Consider the following 20,246-nt stretch of genomic DNA (forward strand, 5'->3'; position numbering starts at 1 on the left):
CAGGAAAGATATCATGCTTTTCAGAGACTGTATCTGGAATCAATGTCCTAGCATAGCACTTATTGGGCATAGAGCCTGTTGGATGCTAGGAAGAGACAGAGGGAGAAGAAAGAAAGAATGTCAGGAAAAGATAAGAAGATGTTACAGAGAGAATCTTGCAATTTAGCTTAAGGCAGGCCTTAAGTTTTCGGTAGGGAAAACATTAATTTCTCATCTTTTGCTTCCACTTTTAATTAATTGCTGTTCTTATTATAAAACCATCCTAGTGTCCACGGCAGGTTGGTAGGTGGTGGGGAGTAACACAGGTCATTTCACTTTTTAAAAGTCTAATTTGAGGCAGACAGCATGCCAGGGTCCAACTATCTCTGTGTTTTAAATAATTATTGGGAGTGGTGAATGATTTTTCCTAGTAACTCCTTGAATCTAAAAGGACATGAAATGACCATCTAATTTACATCTCTAACCTTAGACAGGATGCAGGTCATTGCAAGACGTCACAGGCTGCCTTTAGATCTGCCCCAGTGTCCATCAACCAACCTACATAGATAAATCCTTCCTTATGTTTAATGTACCTCTTTCATTTCATTTGATTCTTTCTGACATCAGTAAAGATGTCAAACCAAAACCATTTTGCTTCTTTATCACTTGTATGTGTGTGTATGTGTTTGTGTGTGTGTGTGTGTAGAATTGCTTGGTGTTCTTTAAGATACTTATTGCCAGCTGAGGTTTGTTCTTGCTGTTACTATTGTTTTGTCAAGGAATACATGGATTGTGGCCTAGTATAGCCGGTCCCTAAAGTTTAGTGCTAATGGTATACACTGCCCAGGCAACTAAGCCATGTCTCAGAACACAGTGATCCTCCCACCTTGGCCTCCCAAAGTGTTTGGGTTACTGGCATGTGCCACCACGCTCTACTCAAACTTGCTTTTAAAAAGCTTCCCATCAGCTTCAAGAGAGAATAATTTGCTACTTCTCAGAAAAAGCAAATACATTATCAATGTCAAATAATTTTATCTGACCTGAGAATGCAGAAAACCTCTCCATCTAATGACATCAGAATAAGGTAAAAGAAATAGCTCTCTGTGGAAAGATGGTGCATTATTTTAGCCCACTTTCCACTGGAATTACAGTTTTGGAAATTAGTCTCTCATTGGTTCTTTCTTTGGACAAAAAGTCTAAAAGTCAGGTGAAATTCTGTAGGCATTCACATAGAAATTAGAGGCTACCAGGACTCCTCAGGAATTTCTGTCTTCCTGGAGGCAAAAAGGCCTTGGAAGTCGTATCTATATGTTTTATATAATTGACTGATGTGCCCTCTGCATTATAGAAGAGAATGGTGAGAGGTCCTATTATTAAAAAACACAAAGTTATATGCATGTGAAATTAAGCAGTTGGTAGAGGGGCATAAACAGATGCTTTCATGCCACCCTGCAAACTTATGGCACTTAGTTCTCTAAATATAACTGGGCTGTGCTGACAGATTTTTCTGCTTTGGAGGTGAGGACCTGGACAGTCAGAGATGTTTAAACACACAGGCTGCTCAGTTTGCATGTCCTGGTTAAATGTCTATCAAAAGCTTTAGCACCTAGCAGCTATGACTCAGCAGAGAGGTTGTGCTATCATGAGCTGAGATTTATTACCAGGTAACACTAGGGTTGCCTATGTTCATTAAAAAGATAGTGACAGAATACTACACAAAAACTCACAGCTCCAGGAACTGGGATTCGTTTTTATATGTGTTCTGTTTAACATTTGATCCTGCAAAACTGTAATTTAGAGATTATTTTTCCAGTTTTATAGAAGATACATGTGAGAGAGATTGACTAACTTTCCAAATTTACATAGCTAGTGAATGGCAATGTTTAGATGTAAGAACTATGAAGCTCTTGATGCCACGTTTTAAAGCTCTATATTGCTTATAAATACAGATTGCTACCAAAGTACAGAAGGAGAATAGGACTTAAAGTCTTGGTGGTCAGGGACACTTTCCCAACAGAAGCAATATATACATTAAGACATAATGAACCATAATATTTAAGGTAAAAGAGAGGGAAGGAAAAAATAATACTTGGTGGAGAGAAACATCACATGCTACATTCCATAGGTGAGTAAGACCATGGGGGTTTATCAGAATTACAAGTACTCATTATATAACTGCGTGACACTGGCAAATTAAGTAGTAGCCGGATCATGAGTGATTGGCTTTATGCCCAAGGAAGAGGAAGTCCAAAGAAGAGGAAGAAGCAGAGCTAGTAATGGACGTGTTTATATTAGTGATCCTGGCAGAGGCCAGATGACTTTTATGTCAATGACTACAGTAATCAGCATTGGTTCATACTGAAGAGTTGACTTTTCTGGATGCTATGGAGCACAAAAATAGCAGCAACAACAGCTGAAAGAGGGTGCAGAAGATGAATTTTGACAGGCATCCCACACCTGAGCTGGTAGGAAGGAAATAGCAGCATAGAGACGGTAGCTCCCAGGCTGGAAAGGAATGGACGGTTGTTAAATGAGATCCGTGTTTATAGAGGTTTACTGAACACAGACATGAACTAGCTCTGACTGATCACTTGGGAAAGATGCCCACTCAAAGTGTGAATTAGTGTGATTTAATATGCTATTAGCATAAATGAAGGTATCCTCCACATTGTTTTTCCCCTGGTAAATAAAAAAAAAAAATTAGACAACTGGAGAAAGGAATAAAGATGGTTTTTTTAGTGACTTACACAACATGACCTCTTTCATTATACTTGGTTCAACACTTCTAGAATGATTCAACCACAGATCTATGAAAAAGATTCTTGGAAAGATTATCACAGCTAGAGTATAAAGCAGACTCCCAAGTAGGAGTTTGATCAAAGGGAGAGGAGACTGGGAACTTTTCTGCATTTTCACAACTGTATTCCAGAAGTTAAGTTACAAATGACTCCATTAATCACATGAACTTTAACTGGCATGGAAATCAGGCATAACTTATGTGGGTCATTGACTTGTGAAAAATAATAATTTCCTTCATTAAAGCTCATCCAACTGTCATCTCTTTTTCTTTTCTAGCAACACTTAACAGCAGTAAAGCAGACTTTTACCACTTATTCCTGACTTACATTGACAACCTCCAAACTTGTCCTTCTCAACTTAAGTTTTTCCTCTCTAATCTACACAACAAACATATATCCTCCCATTCCACCAAATTGCACTTACCACTCTATTGAAACTTTATTTAACGGCTCCTCCTGGTATACAAGATAGGCTTAAACATAACTTAAATGACATAAATAGGTCTTGATCATGACCTCTACCTACTCCTTGAAATTTATTTCCCATCACTCTTCCAAGAAAATACTCTGCTCTAGTAAAACTAGTTCATGCATTGCTTCTTCATATGTATAGTTATGAAGCAGAGGTTAAGGCCTTTACTATCTTGCAAACTCATAGCCTTCTTCTGAGCAGTGTCCAAAAGAAATGATTGAACCACTGATTTTCATGGTTTGCCCCATCTATGAGGCCATTGTGCTTAAGAGCTAAGCACACACAGTGGGTTCAAACCCTGTCTCTTCCCCCACCTACCAGTGTAAACTTTATGACTTTTGCAAGTTCTTTAACCATTTTATACAACTGGTACTAACAATTATCATGGTAATTACTCTAAGGTATTGTTGTAAGGTTTAAATGATTTGCTGTATTTGAAGAGTTTGGCGCATAGTAGGTCAACCTTAAATGTTAGCTGTTATCATATTATATCTATGAAACAACCCAAAAGTCCTGCCCACTTCTCTAAGGTTCAGAGATAGGAGGGGCAATTTCTGTTTAGGTTGAAGTAGCAAAATTTCATTTAAGAACTAAAGCGAGCCTCCATAGAAAGTGCTTTGAGTCCCGAATAAACTTGAGCCCTGGACGTTGCTAGGCACCATAAGGGGCCCAGAGGACAAATATTGGGCCAGTTTAAATACTTTAACAGGTTTAGTTCTCTTTGAGGAGAAATGCAAGGCACAAGCAAGCAACAGTGTAAGTTCACCCTCTTCTTCAAGACAGTTACAATACTGTTGAGGTCATAGTATTGTTGAGGGCCTTGGGCTCATATTGGATGACACCCAGATGTCTTGGTACCCATTTGTGTGAATTAGAACCAGCCAAACACCTAAGGGGCTCCATTTTATAGTCTGACACTTATTCAAAGATTCTATTTTATCCTAAACAGCATAACATGTAAGATACTAATTAAATTTCATTCTCCCAGGTATTTTTCCACTCCTTTTACTTCTCTCTCTTTCCCTTTATAAAAGAAATATTTTGTATATAGTAAAAAACCGTCAGCTTCCTCAGAGCTTCATATACAGGGCTATTTTATATGGACAGAAGAATATGGTAAAAAGTCTTTAAATCAACAGCTTAAATTGGTGGTTATAATTTGCTTCAATTGTTTACAATAATTGTATAAGAAAATAACTTGATTATTTTAAGAACAGTTTCAGTAAAATCACACTTCATGTTTATGTACTGCTGTCCTCCATAGGAAAGGAGATCAGTGGTGCCCTTTCTCCCTGCTCCCCTCCTCGTTTCATGCACAAGAAGGGCTCCGGAGCAAAGGGCTTTATAGCACTGTCTGGAGTTCTCCCATCTATTGATTGAGGTCAGTGGTACTGATGTGGTCATAGTCCCTGGATGTAGACTGTCCCTTACCAGGAGGAACATATGTAGAGCTGTATTGAAAAACATATTCTGAGAGTGGTGGAGTTCAATATTTAGGTGAGGCCTCAGGGATGAATGGCCTTTCAACTCACTTTTGATGAATCAAACCACGTACCGCTTAGGCAAAAGGAGTTCTGCCAATGGTTTAGCCCAGCTCATTAAAAACTTTCTTTGTGAACAGAACTGATAGTTTGGCAGGATGTCCCACAGCCGCCAGGAGCTGTCACTGGCCTCCAGTCCCTGACTCACATTCATTCTCTCTCTCTTCCACGGCAGATTGTGCCCAGTGGAAGAATTTAAATGTATGTATGGAAGGAGTGATAAAAAGAAGATAGAAACTGGGTAATTCCGAGTTTTCTGTCAAATACTCTATTCCTAATATCATCCCATCCTTATTAGTTTACTTAGTTCATGTGAGTTTATTCCAGCTAGAGTCTATCTTGGTCCACAAATTAAACAGTGTTTGTTTTTTACTTAAAGGAAACTTTTGAAGGTTATCTATCAGTCTCCTTAGTGGAGAGTTAGCCTCTTGAATCAAGTGAGCTAAAGTACACAAAATTGACCCTTCACTGTTTTTAGAACTGTCAGTTTTGCAGAACTCCTCACTTACGAGTCATTCTAAGTGACATTTGCTTCACCTTTCTTTGAAGCTCTTATCACATAGACGCTGGTGCTATCAGCTGAGCTATTATGGGGATAACACATTGAAGCTGCAATAATTTCTAGTTTCCATCTTCAAAAAAAAATACATTTGGTCAAGTATGTGTTAGCCTTTTTCTTTCACATACAGCTTCTCAGTTTAAAACTCCTTTATTTCATCTTAGTAGTCTCCCTTTACTCCCTACACATCCCCAGGCACAATAGTTCACTACTCCTATAAATGGAGAGAGATTGTATGTTTTTATGATATATTAAAAACACAAACTGTATATTTGTGTGGACATACAGAGTCAGTCTCTCAGTCTGAGAGAAATTCAGGTGTGATAAGCTTTGGAACTTTAGGAGGTTCTGCTGGCTTGAAGTATTTTGGGCTATGATAGAGAGAAGCCTATCTTCCAAGGGCTGCAATTAGTAAATATCTGTAACAGTGAAAGATTTCACAATGCAATGCAATGCAAAGTGAAGTTGGACAAGTAACATCATTAAAAAGACATTGACGGTGGCTCACGCCTATAATCCCAGCACTTAGAGAGGCCAAGGCAGGCGGATCACGAGGTCAGGAGATCGAGACCACCCTGGCTAACATGGTGAAACCCTGTCTCTACTAAAAATACAAACAATTAGCCGAGCTTGGTGACGGGCGCCTATAGACCCAGCTACTCGGGAGGCTGAGGCAGGAGAATGGCGTGAACCCGGGAGACGGAGGTTGCAGTGAGCCGAGATGGCGCCACTACACTCCAGCCTGGGCAACAGAGCAAAACTCCATCTCAAAATGAAAAAAAAAAAAAAAAAAAAAAAAAAGACATTGATGTGATCCACTGCAAACTTTGGCCACATCATTCTGTTTCAGTTCTCTTTTTCTGCTTAGTTAGACTTTGCATTCATTTCCTCTCATTCTTAACTTCTGAGATTTTGTGCTCCATTCCTGCCTCCTGAATCTTCCCAGACTCTCCCTCCTGGCTACTTTTCAATTCAGCAAACCCCACATTATACATAACACATTACATTCTGCTGAGTACTGTAAAGAACATTAATAAATGACAAAGCTGTTTTTGAAATATGCATAGTCTTCTAAGGGAGACAAGATTTAACCAATGAACCAGTTCAAAGAGTGCTAAATCAAGCACTCTTTGAATCAAGAGGCAACACTCATAGACTATCAATAAAATGGTCTATAAAGAATCAAGTTCATGTTATTGTTGGCTGACAATTTGCAAAATCCTTCTCAAAGTTACCAAACCCAGCAATATAAAGAGGGGAGATAGCCTGACTGAGTCTATGGCATTTCACAAACTTCATCTCCTGGTTCCTAATCAATATTATGTTAAAGAAAAAAGAAATCAGAATGATGGAACAGCCTAGCAAAAATTCAGACATGATAATGTGTCAGAGTGTGCCAAAGAGGTGCATTTGAAGGGTCTGGTTCTTGTGGGAAATGGCAGAAGATAAAGTCATTTTGCTTTTCTTAAAAGCATTTTCTTTAGACCACTGGTCTAGAACCACGGTATAGCATAACCCTCCTAGAGAATTGCTTTCTCATTAGCATATTAAAATATCTGGAGCCTTAAATAATTAAGATGTTAACTTTCCTTCAACTCATGATTTTACAAATTTGCTTGACCACAAGCCATTAATGACCCTTACTATATAAATGATTTCTTATAGGCTATGCTTTAGGAAATGTGGGACTATATATATCAAGTAGAATATAAGAAATCTAGAATGGCAGCATAGAGTTTAATTTTTTTTAGTAGGCAAAGTTATTGAGTAGGAAACTTAGGTGATCCAGTTTACACATTAAGGACACCCTTCTGTGTGATGAGCTAGAGAAAATAAAAATCTTGAAATCAAAAACCACTAAGGAGATAACTGCAAGATGTTTGTTTGTTTTTATAAATTAGAATAGGTTGATGGAATTGAAAATAAAAAACAAAGAAACAATTCTTTGGGCAAGAGAGATGGCAAAATAAGTGGTGTCAACATCAAAATAATAAAAGAAGTAAGAAAACAAGATCACTGAAAAGAAGAAGCTGTTGAGGGGAGGGAGGGCATGACAGGAGCTAAGCCAGTGGGAATATTATCTTGATATAGGCCATAAAAATAAGGTTGGAATAAACATGTTTAGACACAGATGGAGAGCACACTCAGCCCCAAGAATGCAGTGATGTCAAATAATGAGCCAGGTTTTTATTTTTGTTTGTGTCTTTCTGTATGGCTCTTAGCCATCAGTCTTATTATTTAACAGGCATACATGTTATGATACCCTAAGGAGAGAAGGTGATTACAATAACTATGTATATTTAAGAAAAAAAATTGAAAATGTGGGGTTTGGTGTTTTTGATTTTGTTTTCACTATTCTATGATATCAGAAATACCTGAGGTCCATGTTTCAAATACTAATTAATGGACAGGGACCCAATAATCTGTCATTTAATTACCACTACTATTGATTTTTAAACACACTAAAGTGGAGAACAACTGCAGGATCTGCAAAGCTAACATACCTGAAAATTGCTACTACTTGTGGCAGCTGTGAGAATGTGCCTGGCTGATATCCCAGGGCAGGAGGCATCAGCCTGCAGCAACATCCCACAACTGGCTGCATTCCAAAATCCAATTCATCCTGCCTTGAGGCTATGCCTTGCCTGGGTTGCTTCTGGCCAGTGCCTATTGCTGCAAGAATACTAAGGCAGACTCACTCTGGGGAAAGCAGGGGCCCTTTGAGTGCCAACCATTGGCTTTGTCAAACCTTTCTTGGAAGATCTGGTAGGCTGGGAAGATCTTGAAAACACCTGCCCAGACCTTCTCTCTTTCTCCTTCACTCATGGAGATGCAGTTCTTTGTGCACCCTGGTCTGATAGCTCACCCAGTCTTCCTGAATCCCTGACAATTTTGTCATCCAGACAATTTTCCTAATATGGTCCTTGCATATTTAATTCCTTCTGTTGTCTGCTGCTTAGAAGACACACTAACACTCTTCTTTGCAGTTTGAATAAACTATGATGAGCATAGTTTCTCTATTTGCTAATGGCACTTGGTGTATATTCTCATAACACAATTAGATTGTATAGGTTCATTGATTCAGAATCTACACAATAATTTTCTAATAATAATATCACCTTACTGAGTGATTATGATGGATCAGATAGTGGCTAAGTCCGTTACATCTGTTATTATAATTCGTGCTGTGCTGGTGAACAGACTTTAAAAACAACAACAAAAAATGTATTTGAGCTAATTTATGGGGTGTAAACACTCCCACCTCAGCCAATTTCAAGCTATTAACAGGATTAACAAGAAGCTGGTGAAATGTTTGAAAAGTTAATAGCTGGCTCCTGAAGGTTTGTAAGAGCCTACCTCAGCACACAAGATACACTGTTGTCCTTTTTATCGTTTTTGAGGCAGGGTTTAATCCTAGTTTTACTGTTGAAGACCCACAGAAAAATTACAAAAGTTAGGCAATTTGTCCAAATCACAGGCTTGAGATTTGCATCTAAGTCTGAAGGACTATTAATTGAACTGCTTCCTAGGTGTCTCGAAGACTCTCCAAATCCCAAATCATAGCTAACTTAAGCAAATAAAAGGAGAGAGAAGGGCTTAGTGAAAAAAAACCTCAGATACGTCTCATAGAGCTCAAGATCAGGCAGCTACACTTCAGAACTTATGAAGCCACCTGGATTCTCCTCATTGCTTCCTGGCTCCTTCTGTTCCACCTCAATTTATCTCTATGAGACTACCATCATGACCTGCTTCTGTGTTTCATGTGGCAGGCAGAAAGAGGCTCCTGAGCTTAAGAGCTCATGTTTTACCTATAAAATAACTCAGAGAAAATTTCTTTTTTTCTACACTAAGTTTAGAATTCCTTAGAAGGTATTCTTACTGGCCCAGTTTAGGTCAGGTTTCCACCATGGTTCTATCAACTGCATTTTCCTTGTGGGTATGGTGATAATTAAAAGAGGAAAGGTTGTAACCTGAACAGGTGCCCCAAATGGAGTCCACAGCATTGTTTTACGTGTCAAAAAATATTGTTACATTTGTAATATGGTAATGTGTAGATAGATAGATAGATAGATAGATAGATAGATGCATATTTAAATAGTACCTTATCTCTTTGTCAGTACAAGTGCTTAAGCACAATAATCTCTCTGAGTTACTCATTTTTAATTTGTCACTCTTATATTATTTCTAGGTTTAATGAGTCTTTTAAATTTTTATTTGCTTAGTTCATTATTTTTCTTAAGAGACGGGGTCTTACTCTATTGTCTAGGCTGCAGCACAGTGGTGTGATCATAGCTCACTGTGACATTGAATTCCTGTGCTCAAGCGATCCTCCCACCTCAACCTCCCAAGTCCTAGTACCACGGTTGTGTACCATCGTGCCAGGCTAAATTTTGAGTCTTGATAAAGTCAAAATCACAATGATTTCTTTACTCTTGACTAAGCCAAATATCAAGGGTAGATGGGAACCTCTAGGCTCAGACTCTTTGAGAGGCTACCATAGATTTCAAATACCCTTAAACATGCATATGTGTTCTACATGCATTTACTTAAAAGCTTATATTTATACCAACCATCATTCTCATGATAGAAACCAATAACTTGCTACATATCAAAAAAAATTCCATTGTTCTTCCTTCCTTACTGCCCAGGAATGGGAAAGATAGATAACTGATCTCCTCAGCCAACCACATATATTTAATACTAAGTAAAATACATTGTGTTTATTACATTGAGAAAGGGGGAGGATAATGTATATTTTAATGGAGCATAATAAAACTTTATAGCAAAGGTATGATATGATTTATCCACAGGAAGGATACACATAAACAGAAACAAGCTGAACAGGTTCTTAAGCATTAATATAATGGACTGCACCATTTAATAAAATGTGTCAGGATTTTTAAGAATCAGAAAAAGTCATTGTGGAGTTCAAATGCAAAACACAATCTTATAAAAGGTCTTTTCTTTTTCAGAATATCTTTGGCTAATTATGAGACTAGTTTTCCCAAATATTTAAATAAATAACAAAGCTACAATAATAAAAGCAGCATGCTATCAATCAGTAATAGATTAATACCCAGTGAAACAGAATAGATAATGCAGAAATAGAATCATATAGAGATTGAGCGTATGATAAAACTGTCACTTAACATCTATGGGGAAAAGATAGATTATTCAATAAATCATTTGATGACAATTATCCACTTCAGAGGAAAAATAATACTGAATCTCTATTTCTGTTCAAAGATCAAAATAGACTCCGGATGAAAAAATACTGGCAAAACAAGAGGCCAAAAACTGCTAGACAAAAACAAGAGTAATTTACATTTTTGATAGTTTTAAAAGGAGCAAAATAATTTCTTAAAACAGGAAACAAAGTCCAGAAGCTTAGAAACATGGCTTAAATATATTAAAAACAATCTCCCTTTTACAAAAAGAAATCCACAATGAAATTAAAAGATAAGAAAGGGGGTTAAGATTGTTTCTTTTGATTCCTAGTTTAAATTGCAAGTATTCCCAAGGTGATGCTGTGGCAAGTCCACATGGCTTGAGCACATGAGTTGGATACACTGGATCCCCTCTTCTCCGATTTACACAGTGGTCCACCATCAGCAAGGCTCTTCTCTTTGTGGAAGACCTGATCTCAGGGAGCATCTCAGACACTTGAGCTGAGAACTAGTAAACTGTAACTCCTCACCTGGAATGGGGGCCCTCTTACATTGCCTAGCTTTTGCAGGAATTTCCAATAGCCCTTGACCTCAGTGCTGCCTCTCTTAAAATATTTTGCTGTTGTTGTCGTAAGCTTTATACTTCAGGTGAATTTCTTTCCTCATAGCCTTCCCTATCCTTCAGTCACGAGTGCTTGAATTGTTAGTGTTTTGTTTTTTTTTTAATTTCAAAATCTTGGTTATTCATGGAAGTGAACTATGAAATAATTCTAAAATGAATCTATACTTTATAATTCTCATACCCAATAAGCAGTATTCATACTAATAAACAAAATATTCACAGGTTTCAAACTGAAATGGAAATTTATAATAACTGTGAGTAGATCAGGAAGCCAGGGACTCCAGTGGGAGAGTTGACAATATACTGCTAAACCCTCTCTGCCATACAAAAGACCAGTTTGAGCAATCTCTCTTACCTTCATTCTCTCTTCTATAAATTAATATAATAGTAATGCCTTCAAATTTAATTTGTTTTTATGAGTACTAAATAAGATAATATATGTTAGACAACCTAGCACGGTGTTTAGCATCTAATTTCTCAAAAATTACTAGTTTTTTTTCATTATGTACATCTTTCAAGCAAAGTTACCCAATCAATTACTAAAAATATATTGGTGTAAAGTATTAACACCTATGAAAGGGTGCTGTGGTGAGATCCATTGTATAAAAAAGTACTTTACAAATTCCTTACCACCACACAACTGGGTGAAAGTCTTCTGCTAAACTCAAAGGATATTTTTAATGTAATTATCAACATTTTTACCAAATCATAGGGACCGTTTATCACAAATGGTTTAGTGCCATCCTCTTGGTATTGTCCTTGCAATAGTGAGTGTGTTCTAGCACGACCTGGTGGTTTAAAAGTGTGTAGCACCCCCCCTCCCCACTCTTTCTTGCCCCTGCTCTGGCCATGTGACATGCTGGCTCCCGGCTTGTCTTCTGCCATGATTGTAAGTTTCCTGAGGCCTCCCCAGAAGCCCAGCAGATGCCAGCATCATACACTCTGTACAGGCTGTGGAACCATGAGTCAATTAAATCTATTTTCTTTATAAATTACCCTGTCTCAGGTGTTTCTTTATAGCAATGCAAGAACAGACTAATGCATAATCTAATACTATGAACATTGTAGTCAATATATTCCTTTATCACGGTGGTTTACATAAATTATGAGCTCAGTTAAAGATAAAAATATGAGGCCTTTCATTCAAAAACTATGGGAAAAAGTGTAGATATAAGGCATTAAAATATAAAGCTTTTTGTTTTCTTCTGTAGTCTCTCTCTCACCTTGACATGTCTGCTTAATTTGCCACTTAATGTTTTTCTAAGTAATAAAAAAATTTTAAATTATTAGCATAAATTTTACTGTTCACCCTTATATTATTCAATGCCATTTTAAAAACCAAATATGCTAGTTTTAAAATACCATGTTTTAAAAACATCTAATTCTTAACCATTGAAATGACACAATTTGTATTTGGTAGATCACACATGCATATGCATTTCTCTCTTGAAAGAACAGTGAAAATACTACAGCAGAAAACTGCTCATCTGTTTTTATTTCATTTCTTCATAGGCACGTATTCTGCCAACACTCTCTAACTTCAGCTTACTGATAAGTCAAGAAAGGCAGCCAAAAAGGAAAATAAACTATCAATTGCTCTATCTTTTCCTTTTTTACCTTATTTTTATTTTCAGCATTAATAATTTTCTGATATGAATAAGTAGTATGATGAAGAAAGTGTTTGATATGGACCCTTGGTTGAATCCTGCCATTGCCTTAAGTTTGAAGCAAGTTCTGGTTCCTAGTAAATTGTGGCCTCTGGGGGCTTCAGAGCCCCTTTAGATGGAACATGTTTAACTTGTACTCCTTTTGAGTCTTGTTGAACTCCCACAAACTGTGGGTCCACTTGAATTCTGTGTTCATGGGGTCAGTGCTGTCTGAACACATTTTGGTCATATACATTCTTCGTTATCCCATCGGATTTCACTTACAAAACACAAGTTAAAAGATAAAATTATTAAGAATTTTGAGATGCGGCCAACAGAACATTAAAGCAAGCATGAGGTCCTTCTGAAAGCAGGATGCTATATGACTGCAGAGGTCACTTACCCATGAAGCCCACCTCGTTTCTTATTCAGCCTTCATGGCTTAGCTTCAGTGTTAAAACCCTATGAATTCCTGAGTTACTCTCTAGTCTTATTTCCATATAAATGCAAACATAAGAGCAGGTAACATTATATTGTAGCTAATAGTTGCTTATTTAGGGCTTCATTCCTGAATTATATTGTTAACTACTTCACCTTTATATCCTAGTCTGGGCATCATAAATAATTATTTAGCTCATTGTAGATGCTTAAACTATCTAGTGAACATATTACTGTAAGAATAAAAGGATTTTTGAGTTTTAAAAGTAAATGAAACATGATTTAGAGTATATTATTCCCAATTGTTTTAAAAAGTTTTATTGTGACTTCAAATAGTATCAAGTTAATAGTAAACATATTTGCAGTGTTATACACTGCTTCCAGTATGCTGAAAAAGTTGTTTGAAGATGATATCTCATTAAATCATTAGAATATCTCTGTAAGGAGAAACAAAGTGATCATATATTGATTGTGCACTATGAACCATGTTCTTTTCTAGGTACTTAGCAAGCATTATTTTATTCAATTTTCCTAAAATGTTTTTTAAAATATGTGAAATGACCCATTTTGCAGATGAAGCTACAGGTGATTCATAGAAAGTAACTTGTCCAAGGTCACACAGATACTAAGTGTTGACATTTTTTGACTGTAACTGATTCCAAGCCCAATAGGCATTTTACCGAATTCCAGTGTCTTCATAGTACCTCGTTATCATTGGAATAAATGAGTCAGAAGAGGAAATACCTGTCATTAACCCTTATAATGTACTTTATGCCTTCCTTTCAATTGTTCTTTTTCCTCTTGTATTTAACCTTAAAAAAATATGGATGTGAACCCCTTTTGTTACATAAAATACTCCTGAGACAATTTGAGAAAGCAAGCCTAGAGTTGCCTGGGGCTGGCCTGGAATGCCTTCTTTTCACTCTTACCCTGTTAACTCCTTCCCAGTTCAACTCCTCCCTCTCCATGAAGCTTTTTCAGAAGGGTTGCCCTTAGGGCTCCTTTTTATTTTTTTGTCGGATTCATTATAGTTTACCCAGCAATCCAGCAGGTGCATGACACTTGATTAATTTATTTATTCACATGTACTTCCTGAATACTTATCATGTGCTAGATATTATTCCTTGTGCTTGGAAGACATCAGTGAATAAAAAAGGTGGAAATCTCAATCTTTATGAAATTAGATCGTATTCAAGAGAGCATGCTGAGCTTTTATTTTCCCCTCCTTGTTATTTAATTGCTTAGTATGGTGTTTAACATGAGGATCTTTACTGCTTTAGACTTCAAGTTCCTTTGAGTGAGTGAAAATGCTACTTTTATGATATAATGATTTGAATTTTAACACAGCAGTGACCATTTAGTGAATATTTAGTTAATAATTGAACTTTTGTTAAGGGAAAGTGACCGGATTTTAATTAATTTTAGATATTCACATAATAATAATTGGCAGTAGTAGCTTTTTAGCAGTGAAGCAATTTCAAATTTTAAGCCCTAATATGTGCTATGCACACTAAAAATGTTTTCACTTAATTCTCACTAAGGCCCAATGAAATATTTAATACTCCCAACTTACAGATCAGGCTTTTGGAGGCTAATTTAGTTGTTTTAGATAACACATTGTGTAAATTGCAGAACTGGGATTAAAACCCAGGTATTTCTAAATCAGAAGGCATACTGTGTGCCAAAATACTATAATTACTGCCCAGATAGGAAGTGATTAGCTTGAGTGGACAGGAGCTGAAGCTAGTCGTATACATAGCAAATATTTACTCATTAGCTACCTGCGTAACATAAAATGGCTCAGTTTTATTGATAAGTTCATGGAAGATAGAACAGTTTTAATGCTCCTCCCACTGAATCCTAGATGCATACTAAGTTGAGTAGATAGATATTAAGTACACATATAACCATAAAAACATTTAGGGAACGGGCTCCTCATATAACCTACTACATTTAAGATGCCATCAATGGCCTAAACCTCCCGGCTCCCAGTATGGTGCTTTAAATCCCACGGAGGCAGCATAAACCAAGGGTTGTGAGACATAAAAATCATTCCATTCAAGAATAATCTGGAGTGTTCCATGCCTGTCCATTGTCACATTTGTGACATTTTTGCATTTTGGAAAAGTATAAGGTTAGAGTCTTCAGCAGGAAGGAAATGTGACACTTACAGAGAGAGGCAGTGTGGTGTTTTAAAATACGTAGAATTAGAGCCAGTCAGATAGACCTTGCTGAATGACTTTTGCTGAAACTCAGAACTTTGGTGAATAAAATGGAAATAGTAATCATAATCTTAATAAGGTTAGAAATGATTTGTGAGAAGTACCTGGCACATAGTAGGTGTTCTAATGTCCCAACTCCCTCATGTCATCTCGAAACCCACTTACTTTTCTGACTAAGCAACTTGTTTTCATTCTTTACAGCCCAGTGCCTATATCCACTCCTCTTTGAAGCTAGACTTAGTCACTCAGAGAGAATTGGATGCTCCACCTCTCTGCCCTAACACTTCTTACCTGCCTTGTAAATGCACACACTACACCTTTCGTCATGTGCTTTTGCCTGCCCATCATCTTCAAGCTACTGTAGCTCTTGGAGGAATAAACTACATCTGATTCATATATATTTTTTAAATTTTTATTTTTACTTTTTGCAGGGTACATGTGTGGGATAGGCAGTTTTGTTAATAGGTAAACCTGTGTTATGGTGGTTTGCTGCACCTGTCAGCCCACCACCTAGGTATTAAGCCCAGCATGCATTAGCTATTTTTTCCTAATGGTCTTCCTCCCCACACCCCAATACCCAGCAGGCCCCTCCCTGTGTCCATGTGTCATGATTCGTACTTCTTTCTTTTCTTTTCTTTTTTTTTTTTTTGAGACGGAGTCTCCCTCTGCCGCCCAGGCTGGAGTGCAGTGGCACTATCTTGGCTCACTGCAAGCTCCGCCTCATGGGTTCACACCATTCTCCTGCCTCAGCCTCCCAAGTAGCTGGGACTACAGGTGCCCGCCACCACGACTGGCTAATTTTTTGTATTTTTTTTAGTAGAGATGGAGTTTCACCGTGTTAGCTAGGATGGTCTTGATCTCCTGACCTCATGATCTGCCCGCCTCAGCCTCCCAAAGTTCTGGGATTACAGGTGTGAGCCACCACACCCAGCCCACAATTCGTATTTCTATCTGCACTACGGGAGGCCCTAATAAGATTTCTCTGTAATGTATGAACATGTGACAAACGTGATACCCAAAGGCAGTAAATAGATTTGGGAGTCAGTCAGAGGTGGCAGTAGAAAATCCATTTCTTTTCTTTCAGTCTCCTGCTCCATTCACTCTCAGGGAGCATCACTTTTGATAAATACATAAAGAAAAAATTACATCTATGAAAGAAAACCAAAATAAAATGTGTTTTATTTTCTTGGTGAATATTTTCCTCTTGGTTTATAGTTACAAACTTTTGAATCCTAATAAATATTTTTAAGCAGCTGGTGGACACATTTCCGGTTATTTGTCCAAGGTATCTGCTAGACATCTAGGGTTTCTACTCTGTCAAAAGTTTTATTGCCACATGCTGATCCCACACCTTGACAGTGATGCCGTATTTAAGACCAGATGATGGGCAAAACACTAGAAGAGTCCAGTGACTCTGGCCCTATGTGAGACAACAGGTTACTCTGAGTACATTCCTGAATTTTAACGAAAACAGAATAGTTGACTTTAATGAAGCTCTGAAGCTCTGGAAAGTCGCAAGATCGATCTTAGAGATAGAAGATATCTTAATATCATCTAGCCAAATGTCATTTTGTGTCTGTGAAAATCGCAATAACTGAGATGTTCAATGACTGACCTAATGGAAATAATGTTAGATACCTGTGCAAAATTCAGCTTCTACTGAGAGTCATCCATGGGGCCAATTGTTTCAAAATGTTTCTGCACTTTGTTTACTAAATAACTTTATTTTCTCCATGGATAATTCTTATTACACATAACATGTACTTTGACCTTTATAATTATCCTCAAACATGGGGTCCAATTTTGATGTATAACATGGATAAAGAAAGAAAAATAAGAGAGGCTGCCTCTTTAATTCTTTATCAGAGAACGTTACTGGCGGAGGCCATATGTGATGCCCGTTGTTGACTCTGAACAGTACCTCTTCACCATATTTTACTTCCCTACCCAAACTATTCCAAAATAATTGGGTTGGTTGTTGTTTAGGTTTTTGTAATTGATAAACTATTCTTGAGAGCACTTTTAGATTCATAGTATAACTGAGAGCAAAAGGCACAGAGTTCTCTCTGCACCTCCCCTTCTGACACATGTACAGTCTTCCCCACCATCCTGCATGACGGTGTGTGTTTGCTAAAATCAATGAACCTATATTGACAAAACATTATCAACCAATACCCATAGATGATATTAGCTCTCAGTCTTGATGTTGTACAAACTATGGGTTTGGACAAATGTATAATGGAATGTATCAATCATTGTAATATTATATTTCACTTCCTTCAAAATACTGTCTCCTCCCTAACCCATGGCAACTGCTGACCCTTTAACTGTCTCTATAGTTTTGCCTCTTGCAGAATGTCATATAGTTGGCATGACATGTAGCCTTTTCAGGTGGATTCTTTCCCTTAATGATATGAATTTAAGTTTCCTCCATGTCATTTCTTGACTTGATAGCTCATTTCCATTCAGTGCCAAATAATACTCCATTGTTTGGATGTACCACAGATTATTTACTCACTTACCTACTGAAAGACATCTTGCTTACTTCTAAGTTTTAGCAATTATAAATAAAGTTGCAATAAACATCTGTGGACATCTTTTGTGTGGACCTGTTTTCAACTCATTAGAGTAAAAATGGAAGAATGCAATTGCTGGATCATATGGTAAGGGTATGTTGAGTTTTGTAAGAAACTGTCAGACTGTCTTCCAAAAGGCTGTGTCATTTAGCATTCAGATCAACAATGAATGGGAATGCCTGTTGCTCCACATGGTTTTCAGCATTTGTTGTCGGTATCTGGGGTTTTGGCCATTCTAATAGATGTGTAGTGGTATCTTATTACTGTTTTAATTTGAAATTCCCTAATTATCTATATTATGGACTGAATGTTTGTGTTCCCCTCAAGTTTTATATGTTGAAATCTTAACCCCCAATATGATAGTATCAAAAGGTGAGGCTTTGGAGAGGCAATTAGGTCGTGAAGGTTGAGTTTTAATGAATATAATTAGAGTTATTTTAAGAAGGGATATAAGAGTAATGATTTTTCTCAGGTATGTAAGGATACAATGTTCAGGCCTTCATCTGCAAAGGAATAAAAATGCCCTCACCATGCACTGTATCTGTGACCACCTTGATCTTGAACTTTAAGTGCTTGTTATTTAACCCAACTAGTCTATGATATTATATTGTAGAAGCCCCAAATGACTAAGATAACACACAATATTAAACATTTTTCATATGTTTATTTGGTATCTTTATATACTGAGTTGACTTTTCTGGGTTCTTTACTCTCCATATAAACTTCAAAGCACTTTATTAATATCCACAAAATAATCTGCTGCCATTTTGATTGGGAGTACATTGGATCTATAAATAAATTTGAGACTAACATTTTTAAAAGTGAGTTTTTGTAAGAACAACTATCATTGGATTTTTGGAAATAAGATATTATTGAACATTAGTATTCTTTAACAATTAGATAAGAGAGAGATAAAATGCCTTTAGGAAAGAAGACATTCTCTTTGTTGAAAACATTTCCAAATAAAATTGCATACTAGAAACTTTACATGATAAATTGATTCTAGTTCAACAGGCTGGAAAAAGAAAACAAGCCTGCAGGCATTCCATGTAAAAGAAATAAATTTATGAGCATTTACGCTATTAATAATTGCCTTCTCCCCTGTGGCTTCGTGGTTTCTACAAGTCTCATTCATAACACTAACTCACACAGCCCAGAGTTTATGAAGAGTAGATTAAGGAAGAAAGAAAGCCTTTGGGTGAGAATTAGTATCCTTGCTCATTTGACTTAGAGACAAACATACTTGCTAGATATTTGATTTAAAAGTGGTGTCTACTTTACATTTACATTGTTTCTGTCCTATTAAAGATGTTCACCAAATAAGTTGTGAAAGACTTTTTAAGCACCGAGAGACTTACTCAGTCTCCTAAGATCTTGTAGGGTATCCTTGTCAAGAAATGTAGTTATTACATGTAGTTCATTTCAGAAAAGTAAACATTCTTCCTGCTCCTGGAAGGATCCTGGATGTGGTTTGAGAGTTACTTGTCTGTCTTGGGGCTTGGCTTCCACAAAACATACCAAATAGGTCAATAATCTCTACCTACTTGAGAGTCTAAGGCAATACTTCTGTTACATGGAAAGAAGGCTGGGGTGGGGTAAAAGGAGAATCGTTTGATGTAGGAGGAGCAGGTGTTTAAGGATGTGGAGTCCAACTTCCTAATATTGTTTGATAAAATAGTTTTAATCCTATATAAAAATGTACTGTTAACACTGGACTTAAGGGTCATGAAGGTATCAAATAATCATAACTTCAAAACAGAATCGGACTGGATCTCCTGCTACATTATATATCTTTTTGCTATGTCATTAAACATTCTGTATCACCGTGTTTATCCAATTGCACAACAATTAATAGCACATGAAGCTTTCCACCCACTTTAATATTTCTTACATTGACTTTTATTGACCAGTGGTAGAACTTCAAAATAAACAATTTGTTTTGGACTTGTTTTATGCAGCTATGAGAAACTAAAAGAGAACCAAAGTCGACTCAAGGTCTGAGAGGAAAAAAATAAATAGCTCAGGATTTTTAAATATACTCAGTGCAACAGATAATTTTCATTAACTACTCTGTGCTTGATATTGTCATTGTTGCCTTAAGGAAGGCAATGCTGATAGATTATTCCATTCAAAATAACTCAGCAAATGTTTATTAAAGTAACACTAACTTTGCACTAGGTACTTATTTAGGTAAGTGAGATATAGAGATGAGTAAAAAACAATTC

The 20,246-nt window shown here is 36.9% G+C and overlaps 1 protein-coding gene across 8 annotated transcripts in view; it reads left to right on the plus strand.

Annotated features, from left to right (window-relative positions):
• The window catches only part of LOC103881450 (caspase recruitment domain-containing protein 18), a 269,585-nt gene that overhangs the window by 177,711 nt on the left and 71,628 nt on the right, over positions 1-20,246 (plus strand). The window contains exon 7 of one of the 8 annotated variants that reach the window (XR_004177380.1): positions 4,514-5,938. The exons of the other annotated variants lie outside the window; for them this stretch is intronic. The gene's annotated coding sequence lies outside the window, so the exon portion shown is untranslated. Of the gene's footprint in view, positions 1-4,513; positions 5,939-20,246 lie in introns of those variants that run through there. 8 annotated transcript variants of the gene reach the window in all.

Source organism: Papio anubis, chromosome 12 (genome assembly GCF_008728515.1).
Source record: "Papio anubis isolate 15944 chromosome 12, Panubis1.0, whole genome shotgun sequence".
NCBI lineage: Eukaryota > Metazoa > Chordata > Mammalia > Primates > Cercopithecidae > Papio > Papio anubis.